The sequence below is a fragment of the Falco peregrinus genome, chromosome 5 (genome assembly GCF_023634155.1).
Source record: "Falco peregrinus isolate bFalPer1 chromosome 5, bFalPer1.pri, whole genome shotgun sequence".
Classification (NCBI taxonomy): domain Eukaryota; kingdom Metazoa; phylum Chordata; class Aves; order Falconiformes; family Falconidae; genus Falco; species Falco peregrinus.
This window is the reverse complement of record NC_073725.1, coordinates 10,556,410-10,569,160: the sequence shown is the minus strand read 5'-3', so window position 1 is coordinate 10,569,160 and position 12,751 is coordinate 10,556,410. Positions and strand designations below refer to the sequence as shown.

General features: G+C 42.0%; 1 protein-coding gene across 4 annotated transcripts in view; it reads left to right on the top strand.

The window, feature by feature from the left end:
• The window catches only part of THRB (thyroid hormone receptor beta), a 161,293-nt gene that overhangs the window by 38,157 nt on the left and 110,385 nt on the right, over nucleotides 1–12,751 (top strand). For 2 of the 4 annotated variants that reach the window (XM_055804952.1, XM_055804953.1), the window contains exon 3: nucleotides 10,634–10,742. The exons of the other annotated variants lie outside the window; for them this stretch is intronic. The gene's annotated coding sequence lies outside the window, so the exon portion shown is untranslated. The remainder of the gene's footprint in view (nucleotides 1–10,633; nucleotides 10,743–12,751) is intronic. 4 annotated transcript variants of the gene reach the window in all.

Sequence of the window (12,751 nt, the reverse complement as noted above, 5' to 3'; positions counted from 1 at the left end):
GAAGCCAATATTGCCTGAATATTATTAGTCCTAGTCTCTCTAAGCAATTATATCCATTTTCTGCCTTTTTGCCCACTTCAAGGGTCTGAGACTTTACAGAAAGCCTGTCTGGAAGCTGCTACAGAACTACATGGTCGTAGCTAGATTTGCTTCTAGGTCGTTCTCATTCAGTAGCATCCTCATAGCAAGCTTTGCTTCTGTTGTTTGATTTTCCTCATCTGTGGCTTTAATCCAGTGCCCTTTCTTTAATCACTTCCTATATACATCTGTCCTTTGAGTCCCACAGCTCTCCTCCTCTCCAGGTTTGGGGTCTCTGTTGTTTGCACTGTTGTGCAGGAGACTCTGAATGATTTAATTTTGTCAATTGAAGCAAACAGACAGTAAGAACATATGCCACAGCACAAAATGTTCTCTAACCACTTATTTGACAAGTGCAGTTTAATTATTTAGCGTAGCTTTTAAAGGTAATGAAGTCCTAGTAACATGAGACTTAACACTCTCCTATTAATTTTTCCCTGAGAGATGGGAAAAGACTGCTGTATTTTTGTGTGCAAACTGAGAGTGTGCAAACTAACGAGATTTGACTGAGAATGCGTAAGAGGGGCTGGAACCTTTCAGTGCTTCTTAATAGTTTTTCTAATAGGTAGTAAATCCAAGAGCATCATACGGTTAGATAAGATTCTGCCTGTGCTGGCAAACCAGAAGATGCCGTCTGATGCTTTGCCAAAACAAAACAGAGTTTTCTTGGCCCAGCTGTATTTTGATTGAACGTGTAACTTGGTAAGAGGAAAAGCTGGAAGTCACAGCCTTGTTGAAGACATACCGTTTAAAATAATTTTCTGTAGCATGATAGATTTCATGTTGCTACAAAATAAATATTTAATCAGCGCTAATATTTTTGGTTCCCTTAGGCAGTGAGAGATGTAGAAGTTCTAACCTTTTACTCAAGTAAGTACGAATGCAGTCTAGCAGGAAGTTCAAAGTAAAATGCATGTATATCCTAGAGTTCTTTTTAAAATGGATTTTATGTGCAGCCAGCCAGGATCGACGGCTAATTTTGTTCACAACAGAGAACAGTTTATCTCAAAGTTAAAAAGCCGCCCTCCCCCCAAAAAACCGAAAAGATCTCAAAAAGATAAATGTAAACTGAGCTGAAAGCCACCATGCCTGTTAAATTGATTTGAGTTGTATGGTGAACTAGATTTGTTAAAATTACATTGGAGGAAAAAACCCAACACACCAGCCTCAAATGCTTTGCTTTTCAGTGAGAAAGCTGCCTCAGCCATGCCCGCCCAGCTCAATGACGGAAGGGGACGGTCTAGTGGCTCTGGAGAGTCACACTTACTGGTTAGTTTCTAATTCCTTGATCTTACGTGATATACCGGTCTCTTTATTCAGAGGCTTCACTTGTGTAGTACAAAAGGATATTGTGCGCAGGGAGTATTTCTTACCTGAGCTGCTCTGTGAAGAGCCGTGGGAGAGTTTGGCCCTTGGAGGGCACGAGCTCTCTGTGGGTTCTGGATACTGCTGAAGTCGGAGTGTGGCTGGGGGGTCAGACATGGCTTCCTATGAAAGGTGCAGCTCCTGCAATCTTCATCAGACAGGAGAATGGGAGACTTAAATTTCTTGCTCCTCCTGTAATTTCACTTGAGGGGTTTTGTTTGCAGAGGGAGCTAGGGCTAAATGGAGTCTACTGTATTTTTCCTTCAAACGTGAACTTCTGACCGAAGTTTCTTCTGCTGTTTCCCCTTTCTGCTCAAGAGTCAGTAAGAGCTCTTCCCTGGTACCATGACGGGCAGACCTGTATTTGTAATGAATCAGTCCTGAGACAGTCATCGTGCTTGCATTTCAGAAACAGGACACATCTGCTCATTAATCCTCTCTCTCTTTTCATCTGTTAGAAGCTTGTTTCCATCCTTCTAGTCATCAGCATCTTTCATTGTCCTTTCACAAATTGATTTAAAAACCTATCGTCCCTCTTAGATTTAATAATCACAGAAAAAAACAGAGGTAAAGATAAAATAATAAAATTTGAGGGAGGGAAATGTAAATTTTGAACTTAGACTTGGTGTACACACACCTCACAGAGGGGCAGCAGGTTTCCATAAAGGTCAGCCAGATACCAAGGAAAAAGTTCTCTGCCACATCGTAAGTGCCACCACGGTAAAGAAGTACTGAAATTTTGCTAACTGTGAGGTTGTCGGTTTAAAATGTGTCATAGTCCTTTACTTACAGTAGATAGGTGGTACTGAGAGACTCCTATTGAGCAGTTATGACAAGTGTTGACATTTCCGACTTCCATAATGTTAAGATGCTAACCATGCACACCATTAGTCTCACCCCCTTATTGGGGCTGATGCAGAGCGCCTTACATTTTACAGTTACAGAGCAGATTTGTGAAATGTAGAGACATACAGGACAGTAAAAAATTCAGTGTCGAGCCACTTTAAGATACAATGACAGTACTAACCCATCAAGATTTCCAGATAAGTAGCCACAATGCAGATGTTCACTAGCTCTGAATTTCTTGAGATATAGGAAGTTGTGTTTTTTCTGGCCAATATTCCATTTCTGAAAATAAACTGATTGGAAAATATTGGGATTTATAGGAAGAGCTCCAGCCTGGCTGGCAGCAAAAGCTAAGTGAAAATGGCAGGCAGTGCTCACTTTGTTCAGCAGCCTGTCCTCAGTGGGAAAATGCCAGACCCCGGTGTGTTCCCATTCTGCATGGGTGCATTTGATGTTCTGTTTCCAAACATTATCTAAAGGTAAAGCTTTCACATATAGGAAGAGGCAGAGGCTAAACGTGAGACTACTGTAAAATGTATTAGTGTTCATAATTCTGTTTAAATGTTATTATTCCTTCATTCTTTGAAATAAAATTAAAACAGAACCTGCATTGATTTCTTGTTCTTACGGGATCCTAAATGCTGGTTCTCATTGGCATAGCATCGCACTCATTGTATCAAAACCTTTTAGATCCTCTTAACTTTTTTTGCCTTCCTTAGAATGCAAGTACAGTTTGCTCCAGCTAAGTCTTAAATTAAGTGGAAATTGCACAAATAGGAGTTATTTGAAGCTGCAGAATGATTTTACAGTCATGCTTATGCAATGAGCTAGAGCTGCACAGCTGACCAGAGAACAGTTCTTAGTTCACGATTCCAGCCTGTTTTTCACTTCAGAAGCTTTTTAAACTTCCCTTTAGTCTTTATGCATCATTTTATGTGGTTTAACTAAAATTCTGAGGAGAGGAAGGAAAATGAACCATGGACCTGAAGAAATGTGCAAGGACAGATGAAGAGGGAGGTTTTGTGTAGGAGAGGGCGTGGAGAAAGCAGTGCTGTAAGAACAGTTTGATCAAAATGCTTGGGATGGTGAAGTGGCATATAGGAAAAATTAGATTAACTAGAAAGAATGCATGTCAGGAGAGATGCAATTTATTGGACTAGAAAAGTCTTCCTCAAGGTCAGCAAGTGGCATAATTTTCCCAAGAAACTGCGTCTATTCTTTGGGAATTGAAAACTTGATTGAGTAAACACTAGAAGATGCCACTATAAGAACTGTGCTGCTGGAGGTGAGCACTCTGAGCAGAAATCCTTTCCTACCTCTGTATTGTGACTTGCTTGAGACAGCTCCATGAGTCTGGTTCAGACTTGGGATAAAACCATAAGGTATGTTTTCTCTGCTCTCTCTTTTCCCCCCTAGATGTTATTTTACTGCAGCTTGGCTCTGTCCACATAGGCTGGAGCAGACTGTGTTGTAACTTGCTTTAGCCGCTGCTGAATTTAACAGCTTTTGGCTTTGTAACCAATGCCTTAGGAGAACTCTTGCTCATCTGTTCCCTGAGCCAAAGGAAAACTCCTCCAGTAGCTTTCCCAGTGTTTTCTCTGGCTGGAACGCATAGTTACCAATTGCTAGGTGAAGATAAACTATCTTTAATCATCTTTTATTTTTGTATTTTTGGTTTGTCCAGCTGACATATTCTAAGACATTCACTTGGACTAGAACGGTAAAAGAGCCCTTTCACAATAGATTTTTTTCTTTTCTTTTCCTTGTGCCCCATGTAACTGAAATCTCCCACTGGTGGGGAAAAATGCTTTGCCTTGATGTAAATGTGTGGCAAATAGTTGAATTGTGAACCAGTCAGTCACATTTCTCCCTTAAGAGTATTTTTCATAACAAAAGGATTTATCTTTGGAATCTTGTTCAGAAATTTCTTTACATGGGTTTCCTAGTCCTTCACGATTGGCTCTCAGGAAACCAGATCCTATTGGCATTTAATGTGTTGCTAGAAATGTGTCTGCTGGGAACTTCTTAAACAGGATTGCAATAAACATTTGGATTATATTTTGCAAGTACAAATCACTGGCAGATATTTGCATATTTACTTGTTGAGTTTCAGCTTCCACTTCAGGTTAGATGAGACATAAACAATTACACAGCACCTCTGGCAAGGAATTGGTCTAAAAAGCATGTCAAAGCAACACTGGGAATTCAGAGGAAGATTTCTGAGTTTTAGAAGGAACTGTGAAAGGCTTCCACATCATTTTATCTCCATAAATTTTGTATCAAGTATGGAATTAATGTTGCAGGCTTTTACTCTGATACATCTTTTTTGTTTTACTCTGATATATCTTTCTAAAAAAATATTCGTGGCAATGCTGGTCAGAGGCAGGGACTGCACGATTGCATTGTTAAGGGAAAAAATGACCCTAATTTAAAGCCAGCTAAAAGATTGCTGGTTTTTTTTTGCCAGAGTCTGTGGATCGATCTCTGTATTGTGCTTTCTAATGGAGGCCACAGGTAAGTGTGATCTGCCAGAAAGGTGTTAGTAGTTTCTGCAACTAGTTCAGGTTATGCTGGCACAGTCAGGTGAAGTGTGACACCTGCTGTACTGCTGACCTGCCTGGTGATGATACACAGTTGGAATCTCAGAGGCATTTTCTGGCAAGAAATGCCTAGCAATTTCAGACTTCATGGTGGTTTGATGATGATTCCGAGAAAAAAATACAGCCTTCAAACTAATTTTCACATGTCCTAAAGGAGCTTTTGGCAGAGGTCTGCCAAGGTCAGTAGGCTAGGTACAACAGCATGCTTGTCACCTAGCAGAGGAAATACCTGGTGAGAAGTATTCTTGGCCTGCTTCATTTTAGGAAAATCACCGTGGAAATTATGAGAGAAAAATAATGTAATTATAATTAGTATAGTGTTTATAGTGGATACACATTCCAAAATCTTTAGCAACAGTGAAGGTGTCTTCATAGTTTTCAGGAACTATACATTTACAGAAGCAATTAGATCACTTTGGCTAACCTTGAATATCTTCTGAACTTGACATTTACTGTCCATTTGCATCTTTGAAAGTCCTCCCAGTTATTCACAATTACATTTGATGCCTGGCTGCTTGTTTACATGAAAATGATTGACATATCCTTTCTGTTTGTGTCTCTGTGCCTTACTTGTTTAGTAACATTGCTGGATTTTAAGTTCTGGAGATAAAAGAAGGCACTAAGGGTACAAGGCTTTCCTGCAGTTCATTGCTTGTCCTTTTTTGCACGTGCGGATATGCAGGGAAGCCTTGTACTGAAAGTGAAACTGATAAACTTCCAATTCTCAAACAAAGTGCTATTTTTATTATATAATAAAAGAGTTCAGATGACACTCTGCTTTGTACTCTGTTCCTACACATCCACATGTCTTTTGAAGATCTGTCCTTATTATTTGTGCTATAAAATCTGTGTTGATTCATGGGAAGAACTCAATAAGGTGTGGTTTAGGTTGTATGATCTAACTCCTTAGTATGGTTTCACACTTTGATGGGAATAATCAGGGGTTGGAGTCTGTACTTCAATTTGGAAAAAGGTATCCTTGTTAAATCCTTTAACATTTTCTTTTCAGCCACATGCTTCAGTAATCATTTCTAATTTTGCAGAAAACTATAATAATTCTGTTCTGTATCTGAAGTTCATGTATTTATTTTTCTTTTCACAAGCATGAGGAGTTATCTCTTAGTACTTAGCCTCTTACCAGAAAATGAAGATCACTCATCTGTTCATCCATTTTTCTTTAAGTTGTAGTAAAGCTTCATGTACAAGAATTCCTGCCCTACATTGTAATAATTCTTTCTTTTTTTCCTTTCTCTGGTGTTTGCAGGACCTGTTTGCAGTTTTCAGTAGGTTAAACTTCTTGTAGCTGAAGGATGTGAAGGAGGTTTTCTGCTTTTGGTCATAGCTGAAACCTTTCACCTAAGGGAGTTTCGTTCAGGCTGGGCAGATAACTGCCTTTCCGATGTGGCCAAAAATTTTGAAAGTCAGTGGCTGGAGGAGGCCAGCGTGTAATGAAAATTTGGAGCCTGGATGGGGTTTGTCTGGGCTGTTTATTTTTCCTTGAAGGCAGAGACAGGGAAGGATGTGCAATGATAGAGCGCTGAATGAAGGATAGCAGAGAAGACACTGAGACTGGATGCAGGAACAGAAGATTTGCTTTCTTCAATGTTACCCGATAGGATCTATTTTTATATAGAAATGTCACCTGACAGAAGTCAGGAGAAATAATATCCAGGTAGTTTAGATGCAGCTCAAGGCTGGGAGCTAAAGACGTGAGGGAGAAGAGAAGAAGCAGTTGAGGTGATCTGAATGCACAGCTGTATATAAAAATAGTAGTTGGAAGGGAGAGGTCTTTGAGGAAGCTGACCACAGATGCATGTGGTTCTAATCACAGCATAGAGGCTGGCACTAATTGGTAGTGGAGAAAAGAAGTGAAAGACTGATTTGTTGTGACGGAGAGCTCAAAAGAAAAAGGGAAAACAGATGACACCAGAGAAGAGTGGCACCAGAAAAAAAGGAGGGTAAGTTGGAGATAACTGGAGACTTAAGGCTGAGGAGGAACAAGGATGTCATTAAAGAACTGGGGAGAGAAACCAGCAGATAGTTGGACAACAGCAGGGGAAACGGGGAAAAAAAACTCATCAAGATCTGGGATTCCTAGTGATATGAGGAAGATGCCTATGTGTGTGTCTGAAGACTCCTTTTCTTTAGGTAGAAAGACACATCCATCAGCAGAGCTTAGCTAGCAGGAGAAAGAGTGGTGTTTTGTCTTCCAGGAGCAAAGAAACACCATACAAACATGAAGCTGAAAACGGTCCTGAAGAAGAAACTTGAGATAAAGATCTCAGCATCTCTGTTAGAACAAAACAAGGATTTATATGTCAAGCCAGAGAAAAGTCTCCTAAAAGCTGTGGCTGGTGTGGTACCAGTGGAATTACTTTGATCTCAGAGAAGGAAGGTGAGAGAATGACAAGCTAATGAAGACTACAAAGAGTCATGACAAACTCAGGGTCATGCAGGCATTAAGAGGACTTCATGCAATGGGCTTCTCTGTACTAGTAAATTAAATGGTCTTTGGAAGCATTCCCAGGCCCTGGAAATCAATTGTCTCTACTGTTAACTGTCCCTGTCCTAGTTTTAGTTTATATTTACGGGAACTCACCTGAACTGTTCCCAGGTACAGTTTGACAGTTATCATGGGATAACTGGTGTGCTGAATGACATCAAGTGTTCAGCTCTTCGGGATATCAAGCCCACACGGCAAGCTCATCTGAAAGAGCCTATCTCCAGACCACGTATGTTGTTTCAGACCACGTCAAACTCTTGCATTAGTTTTTTCACGGTGTGCTGTGTTGCTGGAGCAGGATTTCGTGGAGAGGATGCAAAATGTGTATCAAGTGTAATGTTGGGAAGTGTTTTGGGTTTGTGTGGCTGAACTTGAATGCGAGGTGATAATAACACCTCCAAATTGTGACAGAAATTAATTTTAATGTCTTTTTTTGTTTCTGTTGGCCTTTACATGTTTCTATAAATGCTGTGTAGTTGAACGAATACCAGACTGATGAGCGTGGAAGCCTGCCTGTCAATGTCTCAAAGGGAAAACCTTCAAATATAAATAGTCTTAAAAATATAAATAGTGAAATCTCTACTGTATTCATCACTGACCACTTTCTTTTTGCCTTTCATTGCGTCTCCCATTTTATTTTTAGCAATGCTTACTTAAAATAGTTTTGCTGCTTTCCTGTTGGCGATTAGAAGGCCACTCTGGAATCCAAGTGATTTCTAAGCTGGATGGTGAGGAAAGTTCCTTACTTCGAGCAGCATGAGCCTGAAGTCATGTCTGTCCAGGCTTTCTTTGCTGAAGCATCAGCTTTGTCTGTTCTGTTGATTTCACATACATATTCTTGAGTTGGTTTCAAAATGTGATTCCAGTGTCGTTCAGGACCTCCGGTTCTTCTTACATCGATGTTACTCTGTGTCCCCCTCATAAGTTTGTAGCTCTGGTCTTAGCTAACTTACTAAAGTCAGTACTCTTCACAAATGTCACTATGTTGGTAAGCATAACGTTTGTAGATTTTATTTTTTTTTAATTCCACAAAATCTAGAATGGGCACATGCTGGTGATCACCTCAGCTGCACACAAAATAACATGAACAAATTTAAATTTTTACGTCCCTTGGGCCTTAGCCAGACTTCACTGTTAAAACTGCAGTATAGTGTCCACTTACTGTTTGTGCTGTTAAATTCTTCTTCTCTGTGTGTTAATAAATACATAATTTTAAAGTAGGGTTGAACCTAGTGTGAGCCACGCTACTGTTTGGTGAGGTTTGCAGGCCAAAGCTGATCTTCCAACACTACTTGCTTGAAGAGGCTGCAGATGCATCATGACTTGGTTGGGCTTTTTTCTCCTGAACTGCCTCAAGAAAGGGAAATAAGTCTTGGGAAGGACAAGCTGGTTATCTATACACTGCTTTAACCATCTCTGCCTCAAAGTGGCAGGGCAAGATGAAGTAGTTAGGTGGGAGCTTCCTACAGGAGTGGTACTCACCAGACAGCAGCGTGGTCAGTCCAGTAGCTGGGAACGAGGATCCACGCTGGAGGATTTCTAGAGAAGGGTTGTATGGAAGGCATGGGTTGGAGTGTGCCTGCTGCACGGTATCATGACGTGGATACTGACAGCCAGCAGCAGCTCCTGATGGGCTTGAGACCAAGTGCAGGGTCACCCAGCTTCTTTACTGGGGTGCTTCGAAGGTATCATCGAGGTCAAAGGTTACCATGGGAGCATCTGCTGTGCCCCGTGGCTGCTTGGGCAATGTGACGGGACAGTGTAGAAATCCATTTCTTTAAGGCATAGAAGGTCACAGTTGGTTCCTTGTATGTCTGACTACATGCTTCGGTCTCAGCCTGAGATGCTGCCATGGGAAGGAAGCAAGATGAGAAGTCTTGTGGCAGAGAGAAGCAAGACTGGTTTTATGTCCACATCAACAGCAGAAACAGGCTCCCCGGCCCTTCAGCAGCAGCAGCGGTTTCCTCTCATGCCAAGCCAGGAGGCCCATCTGTACAGGTGGACAAGCCCCAGGCTCAGCACGCACGTCAGCCGTGCCAAGGTTTTTTGCTTCTGTTTCTTGTGGTATTGGTGGAGTCCCAAGATCTGGGAGCTGAACGTCGTTAGGACAAGAGATGTTGCTGCCTCTGCCGAAAGCTTTGCTACTGTGGTCACTCTCGTGAGACCACTTGTACCTTGAGCTTCTTGCAGCTGTGGAGAGGCAAAGAAAGGAGCAGAAATGTGTTGTGCAGCTGCCTTTGAGAGGTGCAGGAGGCATTGCCGTTAGTTAGGAAATCCCTGAAATGGCCAGCTGCTGCTCGTAGGTTAAAGCTGTTTTCCTGCCCTTGTTAGGGGGGGGGTATTTCTCCTGCTGGTAGGCTGTCCTGGAGATGCCTCAGCTTTACATCCAAGCAGATTGCTAATGCATCCAGTCAATGACAGGTAAAATGGTCTGTGTTCATGTGGCTTTGAGACTTTGGGGAATCGTGGAATCATTTAATCATCGATTTTTGTATTTATGCTTCAAGGCACGCCAGTGTCTGCAAGCTTTTTGTTAGTTTTAAATGCAATTTCTGTAGTTTTATTTTTATACAGTGCCTTGGGATGCTTACTGTGGAAGGCTCTTAAAATAGGTGTAACTTAATGTGCTGTTCAGAATTCTCATTAATCTGCTTGTCTTCACTCTTACCCAGAGGTAAAATACAAAGCCTACAGAGTAAGGAGTTTGGAATAAAATGATAGAAAATGGGGCTCTGAAATAAAGACATTCAGCACTGAGGACTCAGACTAACGGTGGAGGAAACAGAACAGGATGTTCAGAAAGTCCAAGCCCTTTGGCATGAGTTAAGGAGCTTGGAAAATAAGCAGGGCTACAGTGAATTTGTGAAACAATGTTTGTCTTCCTAAACTGAATGCTGGAAAGCATCCATTTCACACTTTGCCTTTGCCAGCGCCCTGATACCTATTGTAGCACTCATCTTCTGGCCTCTTTATTTTCAGAGAAGCGTTTGACTTTGTGTTTAGAAGTTTCCTGCTTTCTTGTGGTGCTAACACGATCGCGTTGTGGCTGTGGGACTAAGCTTTGGAGTCTGAGTCTTTGGTCCTGCTGTACCGCCCTGTTTCTGATGTTTGTATTTTAACTGCAGGGATGGGCTTGAAAGACTCCTCTTCTGCTTTGCATCAGCATTGCTTTGTCTGCATTGGTAAATTACTCAGGGCCACGACTTGTATCTTATGATTGTCCGTATTGTTTAATTTCTAGCACATTCCATGACATGGTTTTGGCCCGTGCCAACTAGCACATTCCCAGATGACACCTGTGGCAGGATGACGTGGGAGAGGGACTGTTCTCAGCAGGCATTACTGAAAAGGTAACGGTGTTCTGCAGGGGAAGAGAGCATAGAGGCGCAAGTTTGAGCTGGCTGTGCCATTTCCCCCCAAGCCTCTGGATATCAATGCATCTTATACACTAGAACAGTCTCTCGGGCTTAGCATTTGAGAAGGATGCTGAAATACAAGCTTTTGCTTCCTAACTGCATCACTAGTGCCGTTATCCACAGCAATATCAAGCCACCTCCCCCTCCTCCCCATGGACCATCTGCTCAGGCTTACAGCACCACTTCCATAGCGCTAAGATCTTTTCTCTTTGAATAAGAGTCAGGTTAGGGGCACAACTGAAGTTTTACGTCAAGCTGGCAATACAACAAAACCAAAACCTGTGAGCTTGAGTGAACTTTCTGGAGAGTGAGTGGTCTTCGACCGTGCAGCTCATTTGCAAGTTCAAAAAGCCAGTGTTGTCACAGGCCCGCAACAGCAAGTTAGAGAAATAATTACTGTTCTGGTATGTATATATTTACTTATCACACAGGGCCATGGTAATTGCACATACAGAGCATACATTTGCTTGTACGCATGGATTTTTTTTGAACTTCACGCCTATAGTTCACCCTTCAGGCTTTGTTTGTAACGCTTCATGTGAAAGTAGGTAGTGTTTACTTGCCTCTGTGGGGCTTCTGGTTTGTAAAGCCCTCTGCAGTTCTCTGTTGAAAGGGATCATTGAAATCCTGAGCACTGCTGGTGCTTTGGCTGATTGTGTTGTTCCAAAAAATTGGTTGTGTAAGATACACCTATATATGCAATGCTCTTTATAATCCTTGGTTGCTCCCTTTCTGACTTTTTCTATTGACTGAGATTTTAGTTGCAAATGGAGATGTTATTAAAACCATAGTCTTCCTCACTCACCCACTGTTGAAAGTGTTCTTTTCATTTAGGTAGCACATGGTGGACTAGTAGAATGTACATCACTAGTAGCTGTGGACTGCATAGACTTGGGGGGTTTTGTCGTGAAAATTACAGGATTGGCTGCACCAGTGAACATCTATTTAGCATCAAGATTTAATCTCCTGAGCTGGTTCTTGGTGCCTCTGGAGCAGGAAAGGAAGAAACCACCACTGAGTTATTGGACTAATCAGTATAGCTTTTCTTCATCATTACGCTCTCTGTACAGCGCTGTTATCGTGGGGATCAGAAACACTGGGCAAAAAGGATTTTGTTGTGTCAGTGTGAGGTGGAATGATGTTGTTACAAGCTGGTTTAGTGAGCAGTTTTATTTTGAGGCTAGTCAGGGCCATGATGGTAACAGTCGCGCAGAAATTGTTGTGAAAAACAAAAGGCTGAGAGAGGTGCAGAGCCTCCTATGTAAACTATGTTTACGGTTATTGCCAGTCTGTGTGCTGCTTTCACTATTTATTAGCTGAAGAGACCAAAAAATCAATCTGGAAGGGACTGTGCTGACTACAAGATTTTGTAGCCTTTGGTGGTGCCAGCTGCAAAAATAGGCAAATTTGGCTGCAGTGGAAGGGCGTGATGGGGCAGCTCCAGCCCAACTGCTACCCTGGAGGCGTTTTGGAGGCTTTGGCTGGGAGCCGTGAAATGCATCTCCCTGGGGAGGACTGCATTGCAAACAGACCTTGCCCTTCCCTATCAGTGAATTCCTTTGGCAGTAGGCTGGCACTAGAACACCTACAAATATCTATGATAAAGCTGCAATGATTTTTCCCCTCTGAGATCAGGACGGGGTTTGCATTGTGTTCATCAATACTTATCTCACATAGGACTCTCAAAAGGTCTCATTGTAGCAGCCATTCATTAGTGGTGGCACTGTACCTGGCTGAAGGCCAGGTAAAAACAGGTTTCTCAATTTCTCTCTCTTACACGGCCTAAACCAAACGCTGACAGCTCCCCATTGAGTTAGGTGGGTGTTGGCTGGATCAAGCCAGTCTGTTATAGGGAACAGGACTGGAGGAGTAGCTCCTGTGTCTCCTTGGAGTTTAGCTTTCTTAGAGAGCAGAAGGAAAAGAACTGAAAGGTTCTCTGCACC